Source organism: Sinohyriopsis cumingii, chromosome 5 (genome assembly GCF_028554795.1).
Source record: "Sinohyriopsis cumingii isolate HCF-2022 chromosome 5, ASM2855479v2, whole genome shotgun sequence".
Classification (NCBI taxonomy): Eukaryota; Metazoa; Mollusca; class Bivalvia; order Unionida; family Unionidae; genus Sinohyriopsis; species Sinohyriopsis cumingii.
In genome coordinates, this window is record NC_142965.1 from 45,967,454 (window position 1) to 45,984,707 (window position 17,254).

Genomic DNA, 17,254 nt, shown 5'->3' on the forward strand with positions numbered 1-17,254 from the left:
AAAATAATTAGTACTCGTGTGCGACAACTAAGAAAAATGTTAGACAATGAAAAACAATAAATTTTGACTATCTTGATTCAAAATAAAAAATAATTATATTTTGTTACTTTTTGTTGGTTTTTATCTATTTTTTGGGGTGTATTTTTTAGGTAGAGGTTTAAAATTTTACGATCGTATCAGTAAATTTACGCTTAGTGTTTCCCCGTGTAAATCGAACAGGTTTCCGCTTTGATCTGTCAGACAGAGACTTATTGTTTATTAAAAATATATTATGACATCGCAGATAAACCGGATTAATTGGTTCCTGCACAATTAAGTACCCCGGTGGTTCTTTCGGCGAGAACGTATAAAGAACAAATTATTGCTGTGCTTGATTTGACTCTGATATATCTGCGCTGTAGCTGTTTTCGACAGCGTCGCAACAAAGATTAACTGCAACCACGTTCGTTATATTTACGACCTCCGGTGAAATATGCCTACCGCCGCCAGATTGATCGATATTACGTTTTAATATAGCCGGTGGTGGTAATATTTTTTCCACGCGGATAATTCATGAAATAATTCATCAATGGTGTCAATGACAGACTTTTTTCAATTCGTCCGCGTTATAACCGGAAAATTTAAAATTTACTTATTCAGCTTCCGTCAGCGAGTACGCTTTTAAAAAATCTTTTTTACTGGCTGGATTATCATTTACTACCTAAATCATTCGCGTGTTAATATATTCCATGTTGGCCGCGAGCTGATTCATTATTTCTACGTGTTTGATAATTTCGAAACATGAACTTGATACATTAAAAACACACTCACGAAAATATTTTTTTAATTGATTTAGTTGTTTTTCATGTTCTTCATTATATTTTTTGAAAAATTCAAAAATTTCATTCATCTAAACAGGTATACTGCTTCTTATAAATGTTTCAGTTCCTGTAGTAGTTCGCTCACCATAAAAGTTCCATATTATTTTATCTTTTCTCTAAAATAGAAATCGCTTTTTGAAGTATATTTTTTATACTATCTAAATTTTTTTTGTATTTTAGATTAATATCATGATAAGATTGCCTGTCCGTGATATAATCGAACTTTTTAAGTTCTGGTGGATCTGGTGGCGCTGGTGGCCGAAATTCGGGCCATCCTAAGACGGTTCTAATTAAACTCGCATAAATATCTACGATGTAATTTGAACTTATCTCGATGATCGAAGTTAACGTTGGTTCATGTGCGGATATTTTTATTCCAGGATCTTCTCCGGTTCTATTTTTTATTCTGCGTGTTAATTCATCATTGATCTCTTCGATCTGATAACTACCAGTTGGATTTCCAACAACGATCCAATCTGGGTTACCGTTGGGTTTATTTTTATTAGCAAAAACAAAAGAATTATTTGATTGTAATCCACCAAATGATTTAGATGTAATATTGGGCCAACTGTAGTATACTCGCAACTGTGCTAATGCGATTTCGTTGATGGAAATAACAATTGGAAAATTAATAATAAATTCTGGATTAATCGAACTTACCGAGATCATCGTGGTTTTTCGCAGGATTGTGTTTGTCACTATCTGCTGAAGTAATTCTGTCATTATTTATATCCGTGGCTTTAATCGTTTGATTGTAAATACTTATCATTGTTGCAAATTCCGCGTCGGATATAATTCCATCATTGAGACTTTCAGATAACAACGAAGATAATTTCGAGTACGCGGTTGTCGCGTTATGTAATGTAACCATGTAATCGGATAATTTTTCGTTTGTACACGAAGATATCTTTTTCACAATCATGTTAAGGACGCATGCAACCGTTGCAGCTGCGGAAACGCAAACAGTAACAGTTACTGCCAGCATTGTTACCGCGGATAATATTATTTCTGCGCCAGCAACAGCGGCGGATACCGAATAAACAACAACGTCAATGATAACTAATCCTCGTTGATATTTTTTTATCTTTGCCGAGTATACGCTGATGATGTTTTTCAGCGACGATTGCCACGCACGCGCCTGATTATACCTGTATGTGGATGCACTCATATTTTACCTGGTTAATAATTGAGGTGTTTCAGTTATAAATTCCATGTACCATCAGTATGGTTTTGCCGTTGTTGTTTTCTCGGATTCCAACGTAAAAATTTCTTCGACGTCTTTATGTAATAAAACAGTCAGAAAACCAAGAAATCTATCACTAGGATGTCGCCAGTCATATTCTTTAGTTATCATTCTGAATCTTATTTTGGAGAAAACATATAACCGATACATGCCAGTAACTGTAGCGGTGTACTTGAGATTATTATTTTCTGGTGTCCACGTTGATGATCCCGTCACGGTGATAAATATCATATTGTTGACCTGCGATGAGGTTAGCGTCGGTGGAATCTTAATAAAGCTGGTTTTCTCGATAATTCCAGGAAGTAATAAATTAGTTCCTTCAAATGTATCAACGGCGGTTTTAATATCAGCGAGTTTTTCTAATTAATTTCTTTTATTTTTTTGTTTGTTTCAATGGAAAAATCTTGGAATCTTATATTCCATTGATTAATTCTTACGATAGTAATATTTATTCTTTCATTAGTTTCTTCATCGAATTTTTCGATAGCCTCTTGAAGGGTAGTAAAATCACCCACATGAATGTCGTATTCGGTTCGTCGAATTATGTCATTTAACTTGATATTACTTGTTTTTAATTTTCCGTGTTGATCTTGAAAAATAACAACCTCGTCGGGATATATTCCTGATATCGCTAAAAGATTATTAACGTCGTCCTTTGTGCGTATTTTGATAAATCCACGTCGGGTCATTTTTTATTCGCGATGAAAGAGATCGTCCCTATATGTCAACTATTATAATAATGATTGATTTAATTTATCAGACGTGTACTCGTTCACGGTTTTATGATACGGTTTAGCTGATTTAGATATCGCGGCAAGAACATTAATTGCTTCACGGCCGCATATAGGAGGATCAGTTAGCGTCTGCATTGGTAACGTCGAATACCACGTCGGTGTATTTAATTGTTTCAAATAATTTAGAAATTCTCGTGGCGGTGCTAGCCCGTACAAGTCAAAGTAAATAATTTCGCGTGGATTAATAGCGTAAGCAACCCAGTGTGTGCCAGCGCTAACACTGTCATCGAGATTTATAATTCCGGTTTCATATCGATTTGGATACACCGCTAACTGATCTCGCATAAATACGCCACGGAAAAACTTTATTTTTTAAAGTTTTGCTAAGTTTATTAATCAAAATTTGACATCGGCGTTATTTGATTTTTGGATGCCATTGTGGAGGTGTTCCTGGCAGTCGAAGGCCGCGCCCGTACCATGATGGAATTGTTCCTGGCAATCTTAGACCGCGTCCTTTTTGTTTTTGCCGCATTTTCCTCCTAAAATTTTTTGCTGCCATTCCTGATGCGGTTCCAACAGCACCGAACACGGCTGCTTTTGCACTAACAGCGCCGGTAACGCCGCTAGCAGCGGAAAGAAACCACCTGTCTTGGTCATGTCTTTGATGGCGCCCGCGGAAAGTTTAATTTGAACACCAGTATTTGCCGATTTAGCTTTGTTGAAATGATTATGTTGTGTTTTAGTTATCGACAGTTTATTTGGACCACCATGAAATTGATTACTTTTTAATGTTAATTTTACTCCGCAGGCTTTTGCTGCGTTTGATTGAAGTTTTTTCATCTGACTCCGAGTCAGAGTCACACTAACATGTTCGTATGGCATTATTTATAATACGCGATTGATCTAAATTTAGATCACATTTATTCCACAGTAGCATCAATAACTCTCATTCGGCCACCAATGCCTTCCAAAATCATGGTTCTGTAGCTTAGTATAACAACAACCGCTTTAAAAGCATCACCACCTGGATTACGTATTCTTGCTTTAAAAGATGTATCAACTACGGATTGTTTAATAAATCAATATGTTCTAGTGAAAAATAATAGATCGGATATAAATTTGTAAAATCTAATTGCGATATTTGTAAACCGGTATCAATATTTTGATATCGTTCCATAAAACTTAACAGGCGATGATATGCACGATATTTCCTCAGATGGTTCTTCATGTCCGTTTACTCGTAATGATACTTCACTAGCGTTAAAATGATCAAATTCCACATGACTAACTTTTTGATTATTAACTGATCGTTCAGCCCTTTGAAGAGCAAAAAGATATGTCTTGGTGCAGAAATACCTTGTTGTGATGATATATGCCAATTATAAAGACCACTGATGTTCTTGCCGTCATTATCGGTTGTTGTTTGTTGTCAACCAAGACATTACTGATTTACCACCTTGATTCATAAAGGAAAGTAATTTACTTTCTTCAATAAGTGATGGGGTCATTACTGGCATCCACAGTGAAAGTTTAGATAATGTTACTTTACCATTAAAATTAGCAGCATCAACAGCAACATCAGCATCACCTATTTGTCTCCAGATAGCATCATTACTGTTTTCTTTTCGATTAAGAACAATTTTGTGTTTGGCTCCAAAAATTACTTTTCTAAAATCTCTGCAAAATCCAAATATATGCGATAACGGAATCATACACGAAAACCTTCTACGATCACCTTTTAGCATATTTTTACGTGTAGCAAATCCTAGATTAAAATTAGGATTAACGCTTTGCAGTGTTGAAAATGCAGCAGCTGGTTGAGCTATTGTTCCAGGTACTTGAGCAGGCCCAGCATTTTGAGTTAATTTTACTTTAAGAAATTGTTCATTATCAGCGCTATCACAATTATCTTTGGCAAACATCATACTAGGACCAGCCGATCTAGTAAAATCATTTGAATATCTTGCTAAGCCTATACTTGTCGTAGCAACATCAACATCACTGTTAATTGATTCAATTTCTTTTCCATCAATCATGTATGTGGCGCTTTTAAATAATGCCATAATGCCATTATTGACAAATCCAACTTTAAAATTAGCGTCGTATGGATTTTCATTATTTTTTACAAGTTCACCAACAACTTCGATGAACGCCTCACATGGCAGAAAATATCTGCTAGTGTCATGTACTTGTAATTCAATTCGACTATTACTATTTGGTTTTACCGCGTCATATGAGTAATACTGATAATCACGCACCGATTCGTCTTTGCTTACGGGTTCATCCATGTTAAAAGCAATATTAGATACTCGCGAAAACATTTTATTGTAAATGTTATCTTCTAAATCGAAGACCGCTTCCTGATATCATGCTTGTATTTATTATTTCGTTTCCCTGATTTATCAACGATGCTAATTTTTGATTTGCTGCATCATTTATTACCTTGCTAACGTCGACGGGCATCACTGCAGTGCTTGGTAATTTTGCGACAGGTTGTTTTCGGCGTACTAAATTTAATATTCTGTCTTTGACGGTGATAAATGCTTTGCTGGCGGCGCTACCAATATCAGCGGTGGCTTTATCACGAATAAAATCCATTCCTTTCATTGATAGTTGTTTAACAATAGGTCCTGCCTTAGGAGCTATTCTTGTAATGAAACCATTGACAGTATCACCTAATCCATTCCCGTAGGTGATTTTGTACATGGTTAACCGCGTATTTACCACCCTGACAGGGATGTATTTGCGATCATTTTTATGTACGATCATCTTATTTAATTATTTTGTATTTAACAACTAGTCGCTGTAACATGCTAACATCCATGATGCCACCGCGACATAATCGCTGACAAATGTCAGTTGCCTCGTTGATTATTTCTGATGAATTATTTCCAGCTCGTTTTCTCCAATAAGAACTTCTAACCGCGATACATCGTTGACAACGTTGTCGGGGCAGACAGAATAATAACCGCTACCGGTAGCTCAAGGAGATTCTTTAACACCAAGAGCTTCTAGCACATCATAAGATTCTTTTTCTGAAGATTGTGGTACATCTTGAAATTCTTCAGGAGATCGTGGTCGTTGAGAAAATTGTATTTCTTCATCCACATATTTTCTAAATTTTTTGTAATTTGGATCTTCTAGATTATAATGTTCATTATTAGAAGCAAAATATACTGAAGGAACCCAATTTCCAGGTTTTATTTTATCAATATGTTCTGGTTTTACATATTAAGATTTATTTTCATATTCAAATGCAGCAATTTTAACTAATTTATCTATGTTCCTGAAAGTTTCAAGAGCATCATTGGTAAATAGATGAGTGGAAAATATTATTTTTGCTTTCGGTGGAGGTTGTCGCTGTAAAGGTTGAGGTTGTGGTGGAGGTTTTCGCTGTAATTGGTCAAGAAATATATCTATCGCATTATTAAATGAAATAAATCTTGGATCAGCTGCTCTGGCTTGATTAGTTCCATAATATATATTATATATCCACCTGTACCATGTTTCACGACTTACAGGCTTATTGGTATATTCAGGTTTTAAAACTTGGTCTCGTTGATTAAATGTATTTACAGCAATTTTAGCTAGATCATCAACATTTTTAATTGCTTTTATGCCATTAATACTATCTTCGGTAAATTTTTTAATTACATTAACTCTAGCAACGGCTTGTTCTGTTTTATCATCGGGTGTTTCTTCGTCATCATCAGATGTTTTTTCAACTTCAGTTTCAGATATAATTTTAGGTTTAACTTGAGGTTTATATTTAGATTTAAATTTAGGTCTAAGTTTAGGTACAGGTTGAGGCACAGGTCCAAGAACAGGTTGAGGTCGAGTTTTTTCTTCAATTTGTTTTAACACTGGAAGGATACCTCTTTTTCTTACATCGGGGTCTTCAATATCTCCATTTTCAGTTGTTGCGGTGACAGGTTTGAATAATAATTCAGTTGATTCAGCGAAACTTTGCTTTGCATCTTCAACTGCTTGTATTTTTCGTATGACTTATTTTCTCACTGGAATATACTTTTTTATTGCTTCCAATCGTTCTCGTGCTAATCTAGTAGTATATGCTTCTCCAACATCCATGATTATTAATATATTAATAATTTTAATTTATAATGATAAAAAATTTATTATCATAAATTGATAAAATATTTGGATAAAAAAAACCCACCAACTACAGCAGCAGCATGGGCGCGTCCTAGAATTATTTTATAATTCTTTGACGTTTTTAATCATCGTGGAAAAGTTTATTTTGTCAAATCAGCCCTTGCTAGAACAATATTTTGTATAGAACCTTTTATTTTTGAAAATGCATTTTGGTCTGTTTGCATGTACTTCTAAATGTTTATTTGGTTAAATCAGCATTTACTAGAACAATATTTTCGTGAACACTTTTTTTGTTGAAAATGCCTTTTGGTCTGTTCACCAACCCCACTGCTAAGTATGTATGTTCATACGTACATATGTATGGATGTATGTATGTATGTATGTATGTATGTATGTATGTATGTATGTATGTATGTTTGTATGTACGTATGTAGATATGTATGAATGCATGTAAAAATGTATGTATGTATGTATTAATGTATGCATGTATGAATGAAAGTTGGGTAGGTATGTACGTACGTAGTACATACTTATGTATGAATGTATATATGTACATGCGTATGTATATATGTATGTATTAATGCATGCAAGTATTTATGTATGTATGTAAGTACGTTCGTAAATACTTATGTATGAATAAATGGCGTTTATAGATAACTCATTGAAGATTCTTTCAAACAAATTAATTAACATGCACGATTGAAAAGTATGTACTGAACTAGCACCATAAAAGTGTGTAGTGAATTGAACTGAATGCGCTTTGTATGTTTCACTTTGCATTTTGGTTTCTTCTTAAATTTACAATTACTATAGGAAAATATGGCATTCATTTTGTACGACGAATGTCTCAGTTTTACAATCAGGGACACGTGTGTTATGGACAAGCTCTAATGTCAAAATGATCGATGTTTTGTTTTCATCTTTTTAAAAACAAATTTGATCCTAATGACAAAACACAAAATGTCAACGTTTTTACACCGAATGAACACATCCTTAACACATTCAATTGCCTAATAAATCATTATCATATATTCTATTTTATACATATACATGAAGAAAAGAAGGAATGCATATATGTACTACACTTCTGTGTTTAGTTTTCGTGAACTGAGGGTTATGCATCTTACGCATTTCCTAAACTGTTTTTATCATGATAGTTACGTACCTATTTTCGATTGTTACGGTGGCAAAATAACAATAACTTGAGAACATATTTAATTCAAATGCCGTTTTAAGAGTAATATATAAATTGATATAAAACAAATTCATCGAATTCTCTATAATTCCAGACTAATGTTCAAGAATATTATTTGAAAAGCACTCTGTCTTTCCAATGATTTATAATTTAAATGAATAATTCCACCCAATATGGAAAGGGAAGAACAAGGACTTGTAGCATCACAATGGGAAGAATTTGGAGAACGACAAAGCAAAAGAAAAAAAAAATAATTGCAGATGAGTCATTGGTAAGAATAGGTGCAGTGCTTGTTCAGCAACAGGGAAATAAACACAGAGTCTAAAGATCTGCAAGCCTTAATTTGAGTAATACTGAAAAATGATATTCGCAAACTGGAAAATGTTTTGGCTCTAGTCTGGGCCTGTGAAACGTTCCATATGTACCTATATGGAATTGAGTTGGAAAATTGCAAACCATAATTCTCTTGCACGAATCGAAAGATGGGTTTTGAGAATGTAACCTTACAGATATAAAGACAAATACGTTAACGGTTCAAAACAATACGGCGGATTCTTTTTCGCGTCTGTAGAAAGAGTCGCGGAGAAATTCATGGCTAGGGATGTTACCGAAGAATCCACAAGTCTTGTACCTCAGGAAGCTATACCAGTAGGGATGAATACGCATGAAAATGATAAGGCATCGTACGATGGTCATTATCTGGGAGAAATTCGAGACAGATTACCTGACAGTAAATGGTATAATGCAAAGAGTAATTACCAATTCGCAGTGAACTGAATGCTCTAGGCGAACTGGTACCATGCGGAACACGGATTGCAATTACAAAATCTTTGCGTGAACATATTCTTGAGTTAGAGAAGGTATTGAAGCATAGGCATTGGTTATGACCAAAAGTACTGTAGCCTAATATTAGCAAATAATTTGTGAATTAATCCAAAGGTTGATATGTATTCCAGATAGTGTCATATATTAGTACCTGAACCGATGACGCTAACTGTACTATCAACCGGGCTGTATCAACATTTTGCGTTTGATTTCCTGTAACCGCTTCCCGCCGGTGATTACATATTTGCAGTCGTACATATTTGTAGTCAAGGATAATGTAACGTCGCCCTCTTAGTAAGAGGAGTGGTTAATTTGATTTGGCTGGCGTTTTCTAGAGGATGATCTCCCTCGATATTACAGCCCGGTGGGAGTGGAAATATAGAATTTCAACAGAGAATTGAGCAAGAATATTGGGAAGAAATAATACAATACAAACTCCTTTAGACAAGAAAAATAACACAGTTAATGAAAACAAATCAATAGCAGCAATTCCAACTCAATTAAAATTATATCGACAGAATTTAATAGCAGTGTCCAATTTTGATTTACTTCATCATAATAACGAGTGGTGAAAAGAGCGCAATGTCTATCGACTGATTGCATCACCGATCTTCCGTGACCGTGTATCGTCGCGTCTTCCTGTTTTCTCGAGCCTTCCTATTCTCTACACTTCACCCCTTTCTGGACTTCCTATTCCTTTATTCTGAACTCGTCCCTCCGTCTTCGAACTGTCCAGTCTCTCCCCAGAAAGCTGTTCCTTAAAGGACAAAATTACCCCTAAAGCTCTGTATGTACCACTTTCAACAGGTACAAAACATGCCTCACTTACATTACTCAGAGTCATATTAGCAATCCAAACTGTATAAATACTAAACTAATTCGACAGAACATCACCCTCGCTTCACAAAGACAGGCCATAATTAACAGGTTAGCGATATGTCTAACGTTACCGCATCTCTTTACCACATGCTCGGTTACTATTGCATAAAATTCGCAAAATTCTAGTTCACAGCAAACCCTAACTTACAAGATTATTTAAACATTGCAAAGTCAGATATTAATATGCGATTATCGTTAACTCACGATAATAAATATTGTCCTAACAGGCAAAGAAAATTATTTCATATAACCCTATGAAATCCTACTCATATGATAGCATGCAATCGTCAATTCTATCAACTAGTAAATGTAAAATTAAAGAGATAAATTGCATAACAATTCTAGCATCAACAAATTTCCATGTAATTGAATAAATGATATGTAATATTGATTATAGTCATATCAAACACATTTGCATCAAACAAAGAATCAAAAAATAGAAAATTACGTGCGAAATTAAAATTGCGCACCTTAATATTGTTCCCTTTCAGAAATTGTGCGTCCTAGCACTAAACCCTGTCTTTTCTAACAAGACAGCCACCTGGTCCCCTTTTCTTGTTTAACGAGGAAAGCACTATTCATTTTAGGCTTCCTCGAAAACAAACTACTCTCTGGAATTTTAAGACTAAAGAATTTCGACTAAGGTTGTTACTTTAAATTCATATTATTTTCAAAGGGTACGCCTTAATTTACTCTTGCCAATCGTAAGCAGCCGTTGCTAAATTTTCGTTTCTTCCGTCAGATTTCAGACAGCATAGAACCTGCGAAGTACGAGGTATATCAATTTCCCTTCGAAAATGATAATTTGACATGGTTTCCAATCCAGCGGTTATAGTTGGTAGCTCAAATGTCTACTTCCTCAGGATAGCGCAGCAATGCCCTGGTCAATCTCGCTGAGTCATAAGTTCTAGCCTTTAAGTGTTAACACTGACATGGAAGAAATATCGAAGAGACCCTTCACAAAGACTTTTCTGTCTAAAATGTGATAAAATTGTAATGCTCAATGCATTCAAATTTACGGTTCAGTACAATTCAAAATTCGACACTTTACAGATAACTATTATATGTTTTGGAGACTGAGTTTAAGAAATAAATAACTTCCGAGAATATAATGTTGTTCTTATCGAAAATATTTCTTACTCATGGTTAACCAATTTCTGTTGAAACTGATAACGGTCCTCAGATAATAAGTAAGCATTATAAAAACCGTCTGGCCGAAAACAGTATTGCTCACCGCAAAACAACCCCGTTGTGGCCACAAGCTAATCAAGAAGTTGTATTGCAAAAGAGTTGCGCACGCAAAACTTCGTCATTAGAAGTCAGATATTCAATCGTATTAGTTTTTGTACAGAGTTACACACCATCCCGCCGAACCCAATTATGACCGTCTGATCGTACAAAACTACACAATCACGATAGCAAAAGAAAAGAAACAGGAAAGGTATATGCGGATGCGATACGAAAATCTTGTGAATGTAATTTAAAGACAGAAGACACCGTCCTTAAGCCTCAAGATAGATCAGTTTGCTCTCTGCTCCATTCAACCCTTATCCTTTCAAGGTGCTGGGCAAAACGGGTAATCATGTCGTTGTAGACTGAACAATGGTATGAGCAAAACGTAACAAATGCGAAACGATTCACTCAATAGGGGAATCATTCGCGACCGGTTAAAGAATTTGATAATGATGAAAAGATTTCGCTTAAAGTATAAACACGTGTGTAACTAAATCCTCCTGAACGATCGCAATCGGACACACCTGAACGAGGACTGAAATTTCAAAGTGTCAAGTTGAAGTCAACACGACCTTCGAGGGCTATAAAATTGCCCGAATAAGTTTAAAGGTATTGTGATGTGATTTTTATAGATTTTGCAAAAGACATGTTATAGTTACTAGATTTGGAAAGACATTAATTTATATTATCAGTGCTTTTATATCGTTTCACGGCTGCTTTATTTCGTTTCCTTCTAAACAGAGAAGGTTATGTAGAATCTGATACGCTAATTTTGATATATAACTCTAGCCTAATGGATACAAAATAATGTGTTCTCCGTCAATATTTCGGTTGCGTATTGAAAATATGATATAGACATTATCATGCCGGCTAAACGTCGATGGCTTTTTGTGTTAGTTAATCCTATGGTATCATTTCAGTTCGTAAGCAAGACGTGATAAGGTCGGACGTACACTAAGATCTAATACAGTGCCAAGCGTTTTTCCATAGACCTCAATAATGACGTTTTCTGAAATAAATATACTGTGTACTTTAGTTCAGCATGTATGACACACAGGCCCATTCAAGACTCAGAGAGGATAGGGTCACTTCGAGGGTTTGGAGCCTCTAATCCCTGTTTATATTACAATTTTGGAAATGGACTGAATGCCAAATCAGACCCATATTATTTACTGTATTCAGATTTAAAAGACAACTAAGCACACAACGAAGTATATTTTTTATTTTCAGAATTATGTATTGAAATAATGCGTTTGGAGGCCAATTAGGGTTGAGGACCGGGCCATGCCCTCCTGCCACCCTTCCAATCTGATTCGGCATGGTGCCAAATTTTATCATTGTGAGCAACCTTAGATCGTTTAATATAACAAGTAGATAACCATATACCTCACAGCGTTTGAGAGAGATAACTCTACGGAACCGGACAGATCTATCCAGTGAAAGGGATACATGTTCAAGATGTGAATCCCTTTTGAAACCAAACGATCATGAAAAAACATTATTTATAAATGAATCAAAATGATCTCACTTATAGTCAATAGACTGACAAAAGCTCTATGTCCCCTCTTATATCTCAGTATGTTTGTCTCATAATTCTGCACTGCAAAGATAACATAAGATATGTTTTTCCAAAATACTAGCAGAGAGATCTCGTTTTCTTTCTAAAAAAAATCATCACATCAAGCACAAAGTGCATACATTGATCGTAGTGACTGATTGCAGCGGAGATGTCTTTTGTTTAGTAAAACTTGCCTTAGATCTACCTTGTTGTTGTTGTTGTAGGGTTTAACGCCATTTTTCAGCACACGATAGGCTATACATGGCGGCCAGAATTAACGGTGGAGGAAAAACCCGGGAAAACCCTTGGAAAGAACCACCGACCCACGAGAAGCTACTGGCAAGCTTTCTCACAAAATCACATTACCTGAATTCGAGACTCGAACCCACGCAGACAGAGGTGAGATGGCAGCAATCTGTAACGGAGAGCACCTTACACCACTAGGCCACTCGGGGCCCCTGATCTACCTTGTATAAAATCGAATAAATCATATACGTGACACATGGCCTTAAAAGGAAATCAACAGGAATTTGAGGTAAAGAAAAGGAAAAATTGATATTCGATGATATTATTATGTATCTTCCTTTTCGTACAAGTAAAGAAACACGCAAAATTGAAGAAAAAATCTAAATATTAACAAAGCTTCAATTAAAGTTAACAAAAAGGCCACGAATGCTATTGGGTTTTGTTCATTTATTTATACAGTGTTTGTTGTGTTTTTTTTTATTTGTGCAATTTTACCTCAAGTGTAATTTTATTGGACTTCTTCTTCGATACCCTGGTTATTTATGCAGTTGACATGTGAACAGGTAAAAGAAACACCATAGACGTATTAAGGAAATACTGGTAAGTGTATTAATTGTATTTTATTTACAAAGAAGCCGGTCTTGTTTTTAAGTAATATTATTAACGGACATTGTTTTTCTTACATTCAACAATCATCAATTCTTAAAATCAAACTATAATACCAAAATGAAATGAAAGAGATAAAATGAAAATATTGTCATTTCGTTATTTGATTTATCTTCTGTCATATCCTGAAAAGCCGAGCTTGTATGTATATGAGATCATTTACAGAGATAATTTTGCTTACAATCACCGATCAACAATTCTTAAAACAAATATGTATTAGCAAAACAAAATGTAAGAGGTAGATTGGGACTATTGTCAATTCTGTTGTGGCTTCCAGCCATGTTTGTTTGAATTTAGTGTTATAAAAACGTTCAAATCGGACATGGAAATGAATTCCTACCTTATGACTATCAAACACCCCTTTTTGTTGAGACAGTAATATTGCTTTCCGAAACGTATGACGACTTTTGGTTGTGAATTTAGGAGAATACAATTTGGGGTTATTATCAAGGTTTCAGACTGAAACATCACGCTAACCTTTTCTGTCAAAGGTGAAAGACAACCTCATCAAAATAGATCTGAGTTGTAGGAATGCACCTAAGGTAGATGGGTCTGGCACCGTTCGCAGACTTCACCAGAAAAATGTGTGGCCGGGACCGATTGTCACAGTCTTCTTTCGAGGCCATATTGTGCCAGGTGGTTAAAAATGAGTTCTCAGTATTGTTGTTAAAGGCATCGAACTTTACATCAATAACTTTTTTGTTTCATAAAAAAACAATGGTCGATTGTACGGTTCATATGCTAATTTTGTGCGAACACAACTGAACTGTATCTACAAAGTTTACAAGATCGTTATGTGACCAACAATTAATGGAGGCTGACTCTTTGTACATTACTCTTTTCCTGTGAGCAGATGATTACACGATTATCGGTTCTGAGTACCATAATAAATTTCTCGTAAGAACTACGATCATAAAAGAAAAACCAATATTTCGGTTCGAAGTTTCGTCATGTTATTAATTATGATAATTGTGTCGTTCTTTAGCTTACTTATAGAATGTTGAATTTGTACCTTATGACACGAAAAATTGTTTCAAGAATTTAATCACAGTAAATTCGGGATGTTAGGCAAATGTCCTGAATCTTCTTTGAGAAATGTGCTTACAATTAGCTTTTACTGCGAATTTATTCAGTGAAACATATTGTCAAACATTTAAACTCTCACTTCGTCCGTCTGGCATTTGGATCTGTCAAACCGCGTCAGATATTTTTATTTCTAGGAAACTAACAGTTTTTCCTTTTGTTCAGTAAATTGTAAGTATGAAAATGAAATGGTGATTGTAATTTATTTGTGAACACCTTTGCCGTTTGAGGAATATTGCAACGTTTTGCAATAACCCAGAAATAAATAACAAGCAACATATTCAGTATCCATTCCCTCAAATTGGAAGGAGGGGGCATGCCTTTTTTTGAGCTAGACATTCGTCTAAAAACATAAGATATTTTATATAGTGTCACCATCGTTTGTTTATAGTCAAAATCGGTCTTATTTACACATTGTTTGTAAGCTAATTGTCTGAAGCGTTAGCATTACATCACACACCTTCCCAAAACAATGAATACAGCTGGAGAAATCCAACCGTGAAAGAATTGTTTTACAAACATTAACGAAAGAAGGGACGAGCAAGAAATCTCACCTACCCTGGGTATTTGAAAGGTTCTGGATAGATTTTATAACCTTTTAGTTTCTTTGTACCTGTCTTATTTGTATCTATACGGTATCTTTTATTATTGGTACACCACTGTAGATTGCACAAATCAAAAGGTGTTTACAAATTCTAAAATTAATCGTAATAATGAGCACGCGTTCAAGTTTGGGGTGATTTCCAACTGGAAGGTTCAGCCAGGTCGGTTCATTTGCGACGTGAGGTATTGTGACTATTTTGAATTTATTCAAAGGAGTTCTGTACAATGCCATTGTGATACATCAAGGCCGTTGTCACTTCAGCACATTCAAGGACATGGAATTCATTCGGAACGCTCAATTACTTTGGACCTGTGTTGAACCTTTAAGGATCATTTTGAATTTTTTTCATAATACATTAAGTTCCTCTAAAAAAATTAAGAACTTAAAGGGATAAACTATTTGTTACGTTTTACAAACCTTGCTTTTGCTTCATTATGTTGCTTAGTTTAAGACTATGGAGTCGTAACAACTGCCCATTAATTTAACGCCAAAAGATAGACAAATTAAATTTCTATAAATTAATGTGCAGCGCACAAATGTTGCGGAACACCTACCAACCATTCGTCAGCAGACCGGAAACATGATAGAGTTGAATATAAATTCGTTTGTCTTAAAAAATTCACAAATTTAAATCTTCTTCGAAGTAAAGCTTGTAACTTTCCTTTAAAAGGGTTTTAATGCTTATTTATCTTTTCACAATATAGATTTATTGCTTACAGTTTTCACATCATTCTGTTTTGCAGAGACTATGCAACATCTATCGAAAGACCGTACACTGTCCGGTACAGCTCATATTACACAATCCATATAGACTCTGGACGACAAAGAAGCAATTCGTTCCGTTTCGAACTCTCTCCAGGAAGAATTAGAGATTCTTCGTAAAGCCATACAGAGACTTAACACAGCTTAAACAGTTGAGAATATCTCAATCACCCAAAAATTTAAGAATTGCTTGTTGTGTTTCCTTTTTTGTGCAGCACAGGTACGTCTTACCTGTATGAATTATAGCATTGGTTTTCAAGTCATGCCTTGAAGAAAGCATAGCCAATTGTTTTTAGACAGTTAAAACTTGAAAATGTAATCATCACACACATCATTTGTACAATAATACGAGAAGCGCTTTGATCATTTGAAAAATAAAAGGTTTGTTCGTACAGTTAATATGGATTTAAATTTCATGCATAGTTATAAAGTCAGAAAGCCATCTATAAAACATTTAGCTTTTTATGTAAATTCAAGATATCCTCGTAAAGAAATACTGAATGCAGGAAAATATGTCTGTGTTTGAGAAATGTTCCTTTTTTCCTTCTTGATTAAATTATTTGTTTCAATAAATTTCGCATTGTAAGTTCTTTGTTAACACAGCTTTAATAATGACAGAGTCATTTTTAAATTCCTCCTCTGCCGATGTAGCACAGTAAAATCTGCTTTAACAGACACCGTCATATAAAGGACACTGGGACATAATTTAAAATACATTAGCTTTATTATATCTATCTATCTATATCTATCTATATCTATCTACCTATCTATCTATCTATCTGTCTATCTATCTATCTATCTATCTATCTATCTATCTATCTATCTATCTATATAAACACTAAAAGATCCAAAACAGTATGTTCTTTGCAGACAGATGTCCTTTATATGTGAATTGGAAGTGATAATTTATTTCGTTTCTGTCTGACCGTACACCCTTATACGTATTCAGTGAATGATCACGTGTTTATCAATACTTGTCTTTTTTGTCCTTAGGTAAACAGTTATCAAGAACCTTTAGCATAAATCGTTCGTCGTTTAAATAGAAATACGTCTTAGATGAATGCCCTATTACAGTGTTTGCTTTCTTTAGCTGATTCTTTTCTTCATCTTTCACGCTCGTACAATAATTTGTCAAACTAAATTTTTTATATGCGTATACAACTAGCTTTCAATTGTTCATCTCGAATTTTGTTTCATATTATTAAAAATCAGTACGAATTTTTTGTAACAAGCCTTTAGAGGTGGTTAAATTG

General features: G+C 34.8%; 1 protein-coding gene across 1 annotated transcript in view; it reads left to right on the forward strand.

Annotated features, from left to right (window-relative positions):
• Positions 1 to 16,574, forward strand: part of LOC149799070 (uncharacterized) — a 70,923-nt gene extending 54,349 nt beyond the window's left edge. Inside the window, exon 6 of the mRNA XM_089958059.1 lies at positions 15,983 to 16,574. The gene's annotated coding sequence lies outside the window, so the exon portion shown is untranslated. The remainder of the gene's footprint in view (positions 1 to 15,982) is intronic.
• Positions 16,575 to 17,254: the final 680 nt, after the last annotated feature.